The sequence below is a fragment of the Corvus moneduloides genome, chromosome 3 (assembly GCF_009650955.1).
Source record: "Corvus moneduloides isolate bCorMon1 chromosome 3, bCorMon1.pri, whole genome shotgun sequence".
Taxonomy (NCBI): Eukaryota; Metazoa; Chordata; class Aves; order Passeriformes; family Corvidae; genus Corvus; species Corvus moneduloides.
The window spans coordinates 118,108,579-118,124,935 of NC_045478.1; the positions used below are offsets into that span (position 1 = coordinate 118,108,579).

Below are 16,357 nucleotides of genomic sequence, written 5' to 3' on the forward strand. Positions count from 1 at the left end.
GCTATTCTTTTTTATGTTGTTAACATCCTGCCCTCTTTCCTGGTTCCTCCCAAAGAGCTACAATGCAATTTGCAAAACTCCCCTTTGTAAGATGTAAACATTTACTAAACATTGTCTTTCCACTTTGTATTATGACAAAAGAATAGAAGTCAAGATGTTAAATATATTTCTGTATTTGCATCTGAAAGCCCCAGGCCTTCCTGAACATACTTGCAGATAACTTCTATTGTTTCCAGCACATTGTTACCTTTTTCTGTGGATCATCAGCTCCATGAAAATCCAAGGGCGAGGTCTTTGCTGGAACACTGCGTAGGACCCACTGCATTACCAGTGTATCCATGCCATATGATGGTCACCTGTGTTATTGCTGATTGTTTGAAACTTGATTGCTTCATCCTGGACATACCCAGCCTGGCCTCCAAACACACCGCTGGGATCTGGGAACCGGAGCGTTTTCTCCAGTGTGATCCAGCTAAACCAGAGGCTGAAGCAGTGACTGCAGAGGGCATTCCTAGAGCCGCCAGGCACTTTGGCAGCAAAGCCTCGGGTGGTGGGAGTGCTCCTGCTGTCCCTGGGGGGTGGCCAGGCTGTCCTGGCTGTCCCAGGGCTGTGGTGCTGCAGGACAGAGCAGGGACTGCGCAGGCTGCTCAGGAGGGCAGCGAGTGCTGACAGACCCCGAGTGCAGAGCACAAACCACTGCACACCAAAAACCCTCCCGAGCGTTCTCTGAAGCCAGGAACACCTGGAAACACTTCAATCACCTCCCTCACATCTCCACTAGATAGAAGAAATCCAGTGCCTTCATCAACAGTGCCTTTGCCAGAAGCAATGAAAACAGGACCTTTAGCCTGGTTTGGACGGAGCCTGGAATGCCCAAAGCTCCTTCTCCAGCTGCCCAAAGCCCCTCCCTGAGGCCCCAGCGGAGCGTGGCCACCTCAGCCCCTGCAGCAGCGCACTCACCCTGGTCTTGTGTTCTCTCCTTTTGTGTTTGCCTCTCTCTCTGCTTGCTGTAAACACCATCCTGTATTTCACAGATGGTGAGAGATGGCACTGCATTCATTGTTGTTGTAACGTTCTCCAAGGGTGTAAAATAAAACCAGTTTTGCGTTCCGTATCCCTAAGCAAACGCCTTTCCTTTCCCTTTCTTCCTTGTTATTTTGTGCATGTGCGTACACATACATTTTTTCAGGAGTAAAGAGCATAGTTTACCCCACTACACATACACATACGCATTCTTTAAGCACAATTATTTGAAAAATTTCCTGTTAAAATTCCTACTAAATAAGTAAGCATCATTTAAAGAAGAACTGCTTAGCATCACTTGGTATTTTTTTTTAAATAATATGAAAATTCAAGATGTGAGGGTGTAAGAAGAGATGCCCAGACTGACTCCCTAATACAGATGTGACTTTGGGACATGAATTTACAAAACTGACTGAGGCAAAGGAGAGAAGACTGATTTTTTTTCTAGAGCTATAGGAACAGTTTCAGAGCTTAAATCTTTTTTAAAATCACACCGCAACCACAGGAGCCATCTTTGTGAAATTTTTGGAGGGAGGTGGGGCTGTTTGTTTGTTTTAAATAGCCTGTTAACCTCATCTGCTGCTGCAGACAAAGCCTTAGGCCAATCCTGCAAACACCTCTGGTATTGTTCAGAGCAGTTGCTTTTGCACCTGCCAGGAAATTTGTAAGATCAGAGACGCAGAGACGAAGATCCACCTCCTGCAACCTCTTTGCCTTCCTGGAAACTCCCCCAGAATAGCTGACTGGGTAGGATTAGGCTCTTGCTTTGGAGGTTGATTATGTGATCTCTGTTTCTTCCAGCCTTGCCAGCCAGGGCTTACCTCCAGATGAGTATTTCAGCACGTGCTTAACCTTAAGCAATGAGATATTCATGCTTGTAGTTAAGTACAGGCTTAAAAATTTTGTTGGAAGCAAATCACAAGCACATTCTTACATACTGCTCTGGGCTGGGCTTAACCAGAGCTCTCCTGTTAAAACAGACTTTTCTTTTTTCTCCCAACACTTAGCCCATCACTGTCATTTCCCTCCTCAACTACCCTCTCCAACGCTTCATTCCAGTGAAACGAAGGGGAAATGACATTTTCTCCTACAGCAGTAGATCAAAATTGACAAAAAGCATTAGACTGGGCGTGAATTTACAGGAAGAGGTGATTCCTTTTATTTAGCACAGCTATCCCAGGCTAACTGTACACATGGGTCTGTCCAAGATCTGGCTCTCCCTGAAACAGCTCCTCTCACACATCTTGCACTCCCACAGCTCTGCACGACTCCAGGCACACAGCGAGGCTTTATGGGGCTGGGGGGAAGCTGCCTCCTCTGTTAAGCATCCAGGAAAACAGAAGGAATGCAGCGTGTTGCTCCTGCCTAGCAGAGAGTTAATATCCTTGCACATGAGCCATTTCACCTACAGCAAGAAGTGAAAGCATGCGACTACACCCAACAAATGATCACAGAGCACCCTGCAGGGAATGTGCTTCCATTTCAAAGGGAGAGATCAAAACCCACAAAGAAAAGAAGGGGGGGAAAAAAAAGGAAAGAAAGAAAGAAAGATGCTCCCAGCCTGTGCATGAGATCAATGTTGGGCCCAGGCTCAGAAGTTTTCAGAGAGGAAGGGAAAGATATGGACAGAAGAATCATAGAGCACCTTCAGTGCCGCATTATTTATGTGCTGGGGGTTTGATCCTACACACCAAAATAAATGGGAGGTTTGCCACCAACTTCAATGGAAGCAGAAACAAGTCCTATCACCTTGAGGTTTATTGGCTGTCTGCAGAAAGTTTTAAATTTTATATAGAAATTAAGCCGAGGATAATTTGACAGTTTAATGGTGACGTCGTGGTTTTTACATTAAAAGAGACACGAATTTATCCTTTTGGTTATTTTTTTTCCCGCCTGTTGGTTTTTTTAAAGATGAATTCTCATGTTTCAAGGGAAGACTGATAAAAATGGGACATTCCTGTGCATAAGAAAAAAAGAACTCCAAGCTCAGTCGGGCCCTACATGCCTCACTCAAGGCTCAGTAGTTTGAAGCAGTTTGCATTAGTGGTAGCTGCAAATTAGCCATCCTGTAAGTGCTCCACTCCCCTGCCAAAAACAAAGACTGTCCTAATTTGAACTATGCCAAATAGGGCATTTGACCATGAAAAATGAATTTAAAGAGATGAAAAAAAGAAATCGAATCCTGTATTTGGCACCTATCAGCTGGTCCAAAAAGTGAGGAATCTGCTGAGTGACAGAACCAGGCTCAGGACTCCCTGCAGTTCCAGCTCCTCAGGAAGTCCAGACCTAAACTGATGTGGAAAAGCCCGAGCAAACGACTTCCCTACCCCTTGGTCATTAATCATTGATTATTAAATTAATCCACTCATTGAAGCCAGTTAGTGCCAGTGCAATGAGCTGGCCCAGTAAGACTGAGTTGGGGCTCAGCAGCCTGATGGCAGATATTTCAAGTTAGGACAACACTCACACTTCCACCAATACGAAGCTTAATAAAATGATCTATCTCCAGCTGGTTTGGTTCATCTCTTTGGAAATCCAAAGTACTCTGAGTGGCAGCTCCTGATCTCCAAGCAGACTGGGACAGGACCCAGAGTCTGTTAGGATCTGACAGTCCAGAAGCTGCACAGGATGGGGAATGCAGGTGGGAAGTGACAGAACTGGTGAGCAACAGTTACCACAGTGCAAGACCACAGCAGCCACCCAGCTTCACCTGCCACCTTAAGGAGGCCTTTTCCAGCCATCCTGTGGGACCCTTGGAAAAAGGAGTCATTCACTGGTCTCCCATCCAGCACTTGCAGGAAGGTGGCTGTGCCCACAGCTCTCTTGCCCCGCATCCCACAGGGACATGTCCCTGTGTCCCTGTCACACACAGGACAGCTCAGTCCTGGAGACAGCAATCACCCGTAAGCTCCAGGAGTGGGAGCAGCCCCTGGAGCAGAGGCAGATGGGAGAGGGGATGCAAGTGGGACAGGAGGAAACTTTCACACAGGAATGAAAAAACTCTAGTTCTTCCTTCTCCCACTAAAAGATTCCACCACCTAGGACTGTATTATTTCTTATGAAAATACAGGAGGATCCTTGTTCTGGGCAACAACAACAACAAAAGCCTTTAAAACCAACTGTGAAAAATACAGCATGACCAAAACTACTTGAATTTGTGCCATGTTCTGTAATGAGGTTTTTTTTTGATTGCTGGTTTGGGGGAGGAGGGAAGAGGAAGAACAGCAAAAACATTTCAAATCAACCTAAAAGCATTTTTCTTCCCTTCTCCTGATATTTTTCCACTTCAGTCAGTGCACCGGAGAACATCTCACTCCCACAGCCCTGCCACTTCCAGCCCCCCAGCAGCAGCACTGGGGGATTTCTAACACCAAATGGCTGGAGCAGAAACCTGTCCTGAGGCAGTGGGGCTGGGGCTGCCCTCCATGGGCCACACAGACCCCACATTTGGCCCCCGAATTTCCCTGCCAGAATCCGGGGCAGCCTGGGCAGCATGCTCCGGCCGGTGGCTGCTCCGAGAGGAGACAAGCCTCTGCTGCTGGATGCATAATCTCCAATTTATACAAAGCTTTGAAAGGCATCCAACGGTCTAATTGGGAGGCCCTTAAATTAAAGTGGGGATGGGATTTGGAATCCACTTTAGAGCCTGCGGTTTGGAGGGAAGCATGGGGATCCATTTCATCTGTGTTGATATCAAGGGAGCCCAATATAAATGTTTTCTGGCACTTTTATTCCTCCAGCCCTGGGGTTTACATGAGGGTTGGCTTTTTGTTCAGGTTTTTTTCTTTCTCTGTTGTTTTTTTGCACTCTGAAGCCTCTTCCAAGCATAATTTTGGAAGAGGGGTGTTACCACAGTGTCTGGGGCACCACCACTTCTTGCAGGTCTGGCTGCTGGACCATGGCACTGTACCATGCCTGTCCCCTCACTGGTGGCAGCTGCCCTGCCCAGGTGGGACATCGGCAAAGGGGTTCTGGATGTGCTGCCAGGGAGCGGTGGGCAAGGGGAGCTGTGCCTGTTGCAGGAGCCTCGGGGCTGCTCTCAGGGATGGCTCTCTTTCCCCAAGCCCCGGCCCTGCATTTCCACAGCTCCCCTCTGGCCTGGGGCTTGGGAGACAGCTCTGGAATGGCTTTATTGCCCACCCTCAGGAAAGCTCTGCTGCCCTAAGCCACCATGTCAGAGCTGAGGCAGATGCTGGGGGCAGGATGAGGGGGTGGGCAGGAGATGATCTCCATTTGCACATCTGCTTTTAATTGGACTCTGGTGGAATATTGAGTCATTTTGCATCACTCGGAACCTGGCCCACTGACAAGGACCCCGTGGCTGAACGTGTCCCACCACCCTTCACTCCCAGTGCAAACCAGCATTTTTTATTCCCTAGCCAAAGAATTACATTTCCATTTCACAGGATCCCAAAGCCTAAGGGGATGCTTACATCCAGCTTGTCCCACTACGGCGAGTGAACCTCACCTAAAGGTGAGAGACTGCAGGGTGAACACTCACCCTTCCAATGTGCTTTTTGCTTTGAGGTCTGACAGAAAACCTACAGTGCATTGGGAAAGGAGGGCTCCACGTGGGCTCTCCCCAAGCCCCCTCCCCAGCTGCCACAGCATGGCCAGACTGCAGCGAAGCCGGGCTGATTTACGGCGCTGGAGAGCCGACCTCAGCATCCTGAGGGTGCTGGAACGTGTCAGCAGCTGCTCAACGCGGCCACTTCTCCTCCTAATCTTCGAATAAAATATTCAGCAAGCAGCCAGAAGGAAAATGATTTGAGGGAGTGGGAGTTTTCCCAACTTTGTATTTTTGCCGCCAGAACAGAGTATTGTTCCTCCTCGCCGCTTGAAGTGGTTTCTGCTCACAAAAGCCCTGCAACAACAATGCTGAGCGTGCGCAGGAAATTCCCTTCACATCTCAGTGACACGAGGAGGAGGAACAGGGATTGTACAGTGCATGCAGAAATATAAACATGAGAAATGACCTCATTTGTGCCAGCGTTCCCAGTGATTGTATGGGTTCATGGCCAGAATTTCTCCTGTGGCCTTATTCCTGCTCTCCTCTCCCGTGTGCTGTATGCTCTGATCAAAAAACAGGATAGGATCGTAAATGAGACTTGGCTTCATGTCGTGCTTTCCCTCCAACTCCTAAACCTCATCCCCAGCCAAGCTCCACAGTCATTCTCCTGGAGCTGGGAGGGAAGTTGGCTTTGGCCCTGTCCCCACGGGGAGCGACCGTGCTGGTTGGATGCTCCGGTAGAAATTCCCTGGTGGGAATTACACACATGTATGAAAATAAGGGATAAGCTTGAGGCTAAAGTCCTGGCATGAGATGCAGAAAAACTCGCCCTCACCTCCCAGCCCTCCCTCGGTGACACCTGGCTAATCCTGGGAGCACACACATTACCTTCACCCCCAGCAGCAGCCGGGCAAAGTGTTCCGGGTGTTTCTCGCCTCTCCAGAAAAGCCAGCTGGGACGCTCCATCCCCCTCCTGTGACCCCAGAGCTGTGCCTCACTCGGGATGACCTGCTGCTGGACACACCTTAGCCCAGCACCAGCTCTTTCTGGCCAGTGAGTCACAAATCCATGGATATCCTAACCAGAGCGGAGGTGGCTGATCTGCCACACTTCTATTTTGCAAGAAGCAGTGACATTTCGTGAGTGTCTGTGCGTGGGATCAGCTTCAGAAGGACAATTTCCCACAGAAAAGAAATTAGTCAGGATGTTTTGTTTCATTTTAAGTAAAAAAAAAAAACGTGAAACCCTTCCACAGGATTTTTTTTTCCTTGTGAAACAAATAAATATCTGGCTCTTTTGACATCTGAGTACCTGCTACTTTACCCTGTCCTGGGGTCACAATAAGCATCAGGGACCCTGAGAGCAGATTTGGAAAGTCTCAAGACTCCAGGCCCTGGAGCAAGGCCCAGAGCAGGAGCATGGCCCCCACTCAAAAGGGTTCCTGGGTTCCTGCCCAGGAGCGGCAAAGGTGGAACCCGCCCCTGCAGCTACATCCCATCAATCTTTGTGCCTGGAAAAAATGTGCCCACAAGGTTACCCTGAAACCATCGCCTTGAGGGGACCTGGTTGTTCAGCTGAGACTCTTGGCTTGGGGAGCCCCGCTTTGAGCTCCACGTGTCGGCCAACAAGCTCCACATCCTCCCAGCTCCGCGCCCAGGGCCGTCCCTGCCTGTGCGTGGTGCACAGCACCCACCTTCCCCCACCACGCGGCAAAGCAGGCCGGCACAGCTGCCCCCTCCTCCCAGGAAAAGGTGGCTGTCGCTCGGTAGCTGCCTCCTGCTCCTCTGCCAGTCCCCTCCTTCATTAAATTAACACCTCGTTAGAAAATGCAAGCCGCTTTGTTCCTACAAATGCTGCTGGAGGGTGTTTACTTTCCTAATGAATATCCTGTGTAGAATGGAAATCTGTCCCTGGCAGTCCTTAACAAGTGCTTCATTAAGCTGTTTGGAAAAAATGTTCCTTTCTGTTCTCCTTTGAACAGGTTAGGCTTTGCTCTTTTAAGCCGGGTTTTGGCTGCCTCCCCATACCTGAGAGGATGGGTGGAGAGGTGGCCATCTGCTCCCAGAGCAAGCAGCTTTTCCAATCCCCAGCAACAGGAAATGTGCTGAGAGACAGGGCAGCCTCTCCACCGGTGAGACAGCATCCCTCTGCTCCCAGGAGCAGTCTGGCACCCCGGCAGAGCAACGGCGAGAGCAGCACTCACCCGCAAGTGCAGCTACGGGATTCACACTCTTACAGTCCTGTTACAAAACGAGGCGAGGTCAACAGCAAACCAGAAATGTGAAAAAAAGAAGGGCGTGGTGGATGTAGGGGCCAGACGACCAAAGTGATGTTAGGCGTGGACTCCTTAAAAAAGTTTTGAGAGTAAAACTTAACAGCAGATCCTCGGATTTAAATGTAATTTTGTCTGTGTTAGTGACGGCAATTAAAATTGCTTATCATTCTGTTTAATAAAGCTCAGGTTGAAAACTGACAGCTTGGGGATAAAAGTGTATTTGATGAAGTTTGTTCCCCAGTCAGTACTGGAAATAGGTACCACCCAGGTTGTCTTTCACCCAAGACCCAAAGAGAGGTCACAGAAGGACAGAAAACATGTGGGGCATCCTCTCAGGGCAGGTCCCTCTTAAGAGACCTGATCCTCTCTCACTGCAGAGATGCCAGTACAATGCAGGTATGACAAAAGCTCAGAAAAACCACACTTCAGTAAAATTGTGTGTTGTTCCTGTCACTGGTGGTTTGGCCCTTGGGATCTTCATCACCCAGCTTGGCACCGGCCACACAGCCCTGACCTTGGATGGCAGGGCCTGCACTCTGCCCTTGGGATGTTTGCTTTGCCCAGCACACAGCTTACAAACTTGAGAGGAAATGTTTGCTCCGCATTGGACTCTCCACTGGTATTTAACCCAAATGTTCTAATGGAATGGGGGGGGGGGGTGAGTGTTTCAGGGTGTTCTAGTGGGTTAAGGAGGGGTTTTTTCCTTTCTTTTATTTCTTTTTCTTTGCTACTGCGTGGTGAAGGGCTGCCATCCAAGTCACCAGGCACCACCTACAAACCTGAGAGGCACACACGAGACACGTGAGAACAGCAGTGACATCAGTGAGCACATACCAAAATCTGAACCAGAACATGCAGCTGACAACATAAACCCAGCATCTGCAGATTGAGGAAACCAGCCAGCTTCCACCAGTCATCCCATTAGGACAAGCTCCCTTGTTAAAACTCTGTTGATAGAGGAGCGGATAATTAACCACCCAATGTCTGTACTGCACCAGTGATTGTCCAGCGTTATCTGACAGTGGTATCAGAGATAACACTGCACAATGGCCTGTTTGGAAAGGTGGGTAAAATGGAAAGAAGTACTGGAAAGTTTGCACGAAAAAAATAATGGCAATATTCAGATGCTAAGCTGCTAAATTCAACTGTTCCACATAAATACCCATTTGATTTGGAAAGCTTTCCTAACAGAGGATACATAACTTTGATGGAAACAGTGGTATTCCAGTGGCTGCGCTTTCCCTTTGCTCCATCTCTTAGTTCATAAGAGAGAAAAAGGAATTCATCTGCCACTGGCCATTGAAAGGAAGTGGTATTTAGAAGCCACAGTGTTGAAAGCAGAGGGAAAATAGCTGAAGCACCCCAAAATACCAGACACAGAGCAAGGTGGATCATGTCAAGCAGTTTTCTCAGCAAAATCTGAATCCAAATTCTGGCCACCCAATCTGGGAGATAAATTGTTCCAAACCAAGGAAAAAAAATAGTTCTCTGATAACCAAGAGTAAATAATTTAAAGAATAAACATGTAAGTCCAGTCTAGCAGCCTACAAGCCTGTCCTAAATCTGAGGATGTCTGCTTTTCCTGTGGCCGGATGATTCCAGCTGGCACATCCATAGGTCACCTCCAGCACTCAGACCTAATTAGCATTGCCATTATCTACTAATACATGAACCAGGATTAAATGCTTATAAACCAAGGTGGGCTACATCCTGCCCTTAGTGACCCACAGCCACTAGGAACAGCTTCCCCAAACCACTGGAGTCACACATCTCTTGTAACTGAGATTAGATTCTAATGTGATACCTCTGAGGATTTTTTTTGTTGCTCTCCACTTCATATGAGCTAATGAGCAGCTTTGCCTCTATCAGAAAATTGGACAAATGTGCAACCCAACAAATTGTGTTTGCACCTCTGTCAATTCTACAGGTAAAAAGCGCCCCACGGATTCCAAAAGTTGTGTTTCACACACACATTGCTCTAACTCTGCAGGGTAAGGTCACACAGGGAGAAGGACAGGACAGAGGTGGGACTGTCTTCCTTACCACCAGCTCTGCAAAACCATCCCCATCAGAATGTCTGCACTACTTATTATTATACACTAAAAAAATATCTTCAAAGGCAGGCAGGAAACAAAACTTATCAGCCCTGTTCCTGGAGATGAAGGGAAGCCATGACATGGTGAAGGACCTCTCGCTCCCTATTCCTGAACGCCTTTCAAAACATGATCTTGAATAGGTTTTACTGGACCTCTGCATCTCCTCAAGGTTGGGTTAATGAATCATATCTAATGCTGGAGACATTGGCAGAAAGCTTGTCAGCCTACTCCACACTTTATTCACTTGCCATAAATTTGGGGAAAAAAGAAATGGAATAGCACATGCAAAGAGAGAGGGAAGAGGAGTTTTTTCTTCAGCCAAGTGAAAAAATGGTACAAGAAGGGAAAGAGATCAAGCAGGCAGACAAGCAATAAGCTCATCAATAAACAGAATTGATAACAGAAGCCCTTCAAAGACTGACCCAGAGTTGTCCTCACTAACAGCAGAGGAATCCAAATATCATCCCTGCATGTTTACATCAGCAGAGAGAAAGGGACACGGGAATGGCTCCTTGAGCCACATTTCTTAAACTGAATTCCTACTGACTTCTGCACCTGTGTGGGAAAGGCAGGGGGAAAAGTACCACTTTCTAGCTAAGGGAAGGCCCCAGCATCTCCTACAGAGCATGGCAACAACTTGAGGTGCTCAGGAAACTGGAAAAGCAGGATACTGCGTGGTAAGGGAGACAAAGTGAAAACTTGGAGCTACACGATAGCTCCCTGTGGCCCTTTCTACACCATATCTGACCCCATCCCCTTTCCTTCTTCCAGCACTGATCAGAAATTCCACCTGTTACAGCCTCCTACTCACAGTTCCGTAAAAAAACAGGACAAAACCCAGCAAGTTTTCCTGCACTGCTGCGGGAATAGCCCCACTATTGCATGACAGCTTTCACAAAGCTCATACTGTGTGATGAACTTGTCCCTGGGCTCACACCACTACAGCACCTCCCCTGCCCAGCACTGCCACCAGGTTTGAGGGCTGGCCTTCAGGGCCTCCCCCAGGGCCTTGGGTTTTACCTGGAGACAGGAACAGCACAGGGCCAGGCAGTGGGGAACCATGGCTGCCGCCCCTAGAGGGAGAGGGTTGCTGGCAGGGCAAGGACACCTGCCCAGAAAGTCCCAGTCATTTCCCTTTCCTCCCCTTACTGTGGATCTTTTCTCAGTCACATTATTCCAAGGAACTCTTATTTTTGCAAGAACTCTGGTGTCATCCCTATTAGATGATAAACATTTATAAGCCAAAGCATAATTCCAAATACTTAGCCCTTAGTCAAGCACTAGAAAGTAAAGGTCAAACTGTAAACATCAGTATTTTTGTAAAGATTGCGCGCATTCGTGTTTTGAATTCTTGTTTTCCTTAAGTAAACCCCAGGCAAGAGATAACAGATGCCTAATTTCAAAGCCCCTGAAACTTCTAATTTGGCACGCAATGGCATGCGCTCTAATGACGTTTACAGAAGCGCTCTCTGAAGCGTTCACACATGAAAAATTAAAGTGGAGAGAGTTTGTTTTATTTAAATCAAACCTATTTTCAGAAACCTTTTATCCAGCCATAAACTGCTGTGCAGCAAAAGATCAACATTTGTGCCTCCAAGTTTTCTTCCTAATAACAAGGCAGTGAGGCAGCGCGTTCTGCCTCAAAGGACCATTAGGAAAGTATTTTTTTGCTGGGGGGTGTATGGGGATGTTTGCTACCCAGACAGATAAAGACGACTTAATGTTCCTGCAAAGCCGAGCACTCAAAAGTGAGAAAAAGGCAGAATTACGGTAAATGGAGCCATTTTCCCTCCACTCATGCATGCGCATGATGACACAGCACACTCCCATTTTCCCGGCAGGGTGCTTGTCCCGGGCTCGGCCAGGGCGAGAAGGGGCTGTTCTGACCCCCCAAAGCCATTTGGTCCTGGTGTGAGGAGCCCCAGCGCACCCCGTGGGCTCCCAGACCCCCTTGCTCAACCCAGAGGCAGAGCAGCAGTGCCTTGGTGTGTGTGGCACAAATAGGAATTTACCTTTGCTGTTTCCCAGCATAGAGGAGGGACAACCTTTCCCCGATTTCACAGGCTGGGAAGCAAAGAAGGAAAAGGGGAGCTGAAGCATCCATGGCTATGGGGACAGTGCAACCAGGCATGCCAAAGCTGTTTCATTTTCCAGAGCTCTACAATGATATTTTCTGTACCGCAGCTCTCCTGAGCTTCTGCTGCAACTGCTCCAGTTTTCAGGTCAGTACCCTGGGTCTCAAGTCAGACACCCAGAATATGAGGAACACTTGAATCAGTGACCACCCATGAAGAGTTTGGTTTCAGTAACTTGCCTGGAATCACGCTGGCAGAAGCACTGAAAGTGCTAATTCCCTAGTGAACATCAGAACAGCCTTTAATACTTTTTCCTCTTTCCACAAACCCCCACCTCCCTCACCATTCATCTTTCCACTCCTGCCAGAAATGGGGTAGAGATCCTTGGACAATGGTGTCTTTTACCACACAGCCCTGATTCATTCCTCAAGCAGGTCTGTAATTGTAGTGGTCTAATTAAAGGCTGTATCATAGCACAGAAGATGGGAGTAGAGCTGGGAAGAGAATTAAAGTTGCAAGATAATTTTGGTATATCCTAAATGTTTTTAAATACAGTTTGCACACATGTGTGTGATGTCCTTGACTTCAAAAAACAACAACAAAAAAACCAAAATAAAGCTACAAAAAAGTCCACTGAACAGCTGGAAGCAAATTCCAGCAGGGCTGGAACCCCTGGAGTTGCTGAAGAGCCTCCAGTAGTTTAAGCGAACACAAGACCTGTGTGAAGGGCAGCACAGTGCCTTTTGCTGTGCAGACAAGAAGGAGCTGAGGAGCTTTGTCTGGGGCCTTTGCAGAAGAGAAAAATGCCAGCTCCACTTCAGGATTCTGGAAGGGAACACGCCAAACACAAACTTTTCGATACCACCTCCCCCAAAATACCTAGATCTCATGCTCTCTTTTCTCCTCTATTCCACAGGTATCTATGCATTGAGGGACACAGGAGATCTGCAAACATCCATCCCCCTCCTGCGAGCACAGAGGGAGACCCTCACCCAGACATGCAGGCATTCCCGAGCTTACTCCCGCCCGGGAAATACAGCTGCAATTACAGAGCAATTCCTCTCTCGGCCGAGTCCCCCTCCATCTCCCCGAGGGACAGACCCGTCCTGGGTGGGGGCTGTGGGAGAGCAGCCGCCCCACAGCAGGGAGAAGCCCCAGCCGCTCTGCAAAGACCAGGTTTTCCCCTCAAACATCAGCCGAGCACGTGCAAGGGGAGACGTTTGAAATGTTCATTAAGTGGCCGAGTTTGGCAGCAAAGCCAAGTGAAAGTCACTCTGCTGCCAAATCTCAGCAGCACGGTGGTGCTAGAGCTGCTCAAATTGGCGGATATCTTACTGTTTCAAAGCAAGAAAAACCTCTTTTTCCCTTTTCCCAAAAAGCTGGTGGTGTCAGTCCCACATCAGCCACATGCCACACACACAGAGCAGCTCTGCCACTGAAACTTCTGCATTGTGAAGAGAAGGGTTTGTCCCGATTTACAGCAAATGCCTGCAAAGTTTTAGATTTCAGATCCACCCATCATAATAACAGAAACCCCCACTATGGCTGAAATTCCTTCCTGTAATATTTTAAAAAGTATTTCTGCGATATCGCCCATACGCCACCAATAAAGATGACTTTTGTACCACTCTAGCCATGGGCATGGTTGATTTTTTAATATTATTACTTTTGATCAGCTGTCAGGCAAGAAGGTTTTTTATTCTTACTTTTCCCTCACTGGGCTGAGCAGCTCATCATGTGTCTGCCTCAAGCTGAGAACTCTCATTTTAGACTCACAAAGTTGCCCACATTGTCTTTGCAGACCTATTCCACATAATAGGCAAAGAACAAATGCGCTAAGAAAAGCTGCAAGTGAATTAATTGGGAATAGGCAGAGCAGACAAGAGAACACACCTCTGTGTTTAAGCTGTTAGGAACAAATATCCATCTTGTTAAACACGATGGACCTCCAAAAGCAAATTAACTGTCCATATTTGGTTCTTCAAAAGGAAGCCACCATGGAGACTGGGTCTACCAGCAAAATCTGGTTTTACTGGTCTCGTGTTGGACAGTAAAGTTGGCTGCAGCTGCCAAAGCTGGGACTTGAAAGAACAGAGGATTTGCTGGAAAAGATTCAACCAAGTCCATTCCAGAAGCTCTTCCCTGACCCTACACAGCAACAGCTACACAAGAGGGAGGAGAAAAAAAAAATACTAATCCTCCTGTCTAATATGTACACTTTTTGGGCTTTAGAGCAATTATTTTTGTGAATAATTGTAAAATTAGTGACTAATATACACACTTTTGCTAATTTGGACTAATTGCTTTTCATAGTAGTTATGTTTAAGCTCGGAGCAAAGACTGTCCACAAAGTCTGTTTTCTCTTTGGGATACTACTAAAGAACAAAGAAATTGAACCAAGTATGATTAAAGTGACACTGGCTAAGGAGTATATTGTTTTAGCAGACAGAAGCATTAATAAATCATGGTATTTCTCTCTCTCTTTTCTATCAAAGGAATTTTTTAGGACTAGACAGAGAACAGCTCTTTTTCTGAAAGCTTTAAGAAAAAAACTCAGGTCATTTGCACCTCAATTGCCATTCAGCTATTACAGATACATTCTGAAAGTCATGAAAATTTTGCCTTTGGAGACTGCTTAAACAGATCACTAGAGCAGGATAAAATGGAAATGCTTTTGGGAAACGGACAAGAGCAAAGAAAAAAATAGAGGTTACTGCATAAAATAACCCCCATCAGTATCAGTTGAAATAATTCCGGGGGAAAAGTCTCACTCAGTTCTGCATTCGGTTCTCCCAGCAGCTTCCTCCTTGCTCAAAACAAGTATTTCCACTTCAAGCAAGGGTAAAACAGAAAACAAGAGGCAACATAAATGAGCCTGATTTTCCAGAAGATCCAAATCATGGCCAGCCAAAGAAACTACTCTTGGAGCCATGTCCATCTAGAAACCCAGCCTCTGAGACACTCAGGGTTGCTACTCAGATCTGAAGTGCTGGCCAAGGTTTTCATTTTGCTCAATGATTATTATTCTGAGGCAGCAAAACGTGCTTGTCCAACCATCTGGAATTCCATGGATCCCTGCTGGCTTGAGAGTCCGGCAGGGAGATGGAGGAAACCGAGCTTTGCAATAAACACATTTTCGAGTTTACAAACCTTCCATGAATGCTCTGAGGGAAATGTTTGGCTGTTTGCTCAAGCACACACTGCTTCAAGATGGGCTTGCAATACAAGCCATGAACACTGCCCACCCCAGAGGTCCCACAGGCTGTGGTGTGACCTTCCAGAGCTCGGTTACACACTCACTACATGAACAATGCCGAGGTGGTTTGGATTTCACCATTTTTGGTTGGAATGAACCGAAACCGATACCAGACCTGTGCTGGTGCGAGCCAGTCCCAGCCAGACCGAGCACTTGGGCAGCTGGCATTTCCCTTCAGCGCCACTGGAGTTTGGGAGGTTTGCTTTGGTGACCTGTGGCCTTTCTTTCTTCCCGCCCGCCTCATTCTTTCTTTCTTTGCTATGTATGTTAATTTGGGGAAAATCATAGCCTAGGGCAACACACCTGACTGCTTCCCACCCCAAAATCATTTACCATTTAATGCACAGTTACATTCATTCTTCTGCCTTTATAGTTCCCTAATGAGCTTGAACTGCAATTAACAAAATGATTGTGTTTGCTTTAGTACAATGCACCTGCAAATACCAGGATGGGAAGTCATATTTAAAACATAAAAATACGCTCAGTACATATTTCAGCAGAAGCCTGATATTCCAGCATGGATATGTATTTCAGCAGGTGCCAGTGGCTGCCAAATACTTTGCTTTCTAAAATATTTTAATTGGTCAGAGAGATCTTTGTATCTTCCTGTACATGCTACAATAATTTTGAGAGAAAAAAATACTAAATATTTTATTTTTCTATTGAAATTATTTCCTATCTTGCACTGAATAATTTTTGTTGGGAAAGTTCAGGTCGAATCTAGCTTTAAGGTCTCTCGTGTACACGCAGAGATCTTTCTTACTTTTAAAACCATTGTTAGGATTCATTCAAAACCGCTATTATGAGAACACACCTGCCAGAAATAAATGCTCAGTTATTACTTACATTATTTCATTGAGATTAGACTGCATACTGCAGCACATCTGCCTACACATTTTTGATGATTTTGGGGAGAAGAAAAAAAAAAGAAAAGAGCAAAATCATTTTTTCTCTTTCTCTGCTTGTTACATGGAGCACAAAGTAGAAATAACATGGTGTACACAGAAACAAGAACTTGCCATATTCACATTGCTCCATCTATTGCTCTTGCTCAGTGCTTTTCTCTCTGTCACAAAGTTAGAAATACTAATGAGCCTCTGGAGCTCCTCTCTTTCAACCTTC

General features: G+C 46.8%; 1 protein-coding gene across 5 annotated transcripts in view; it reads right to left on the bottom strand.

Moving 5' to 3' along the window:
• BMP2 (bone morphogenetic protein 2) overlaps window positions 1–16,357 on the bottom strand; it is a 122,561-nt gene that overhangs the window by 71,448 nt on the left and 34,756 nt on the right. The gene's annotated exons all lie outside the window — the stretch shown is intronic.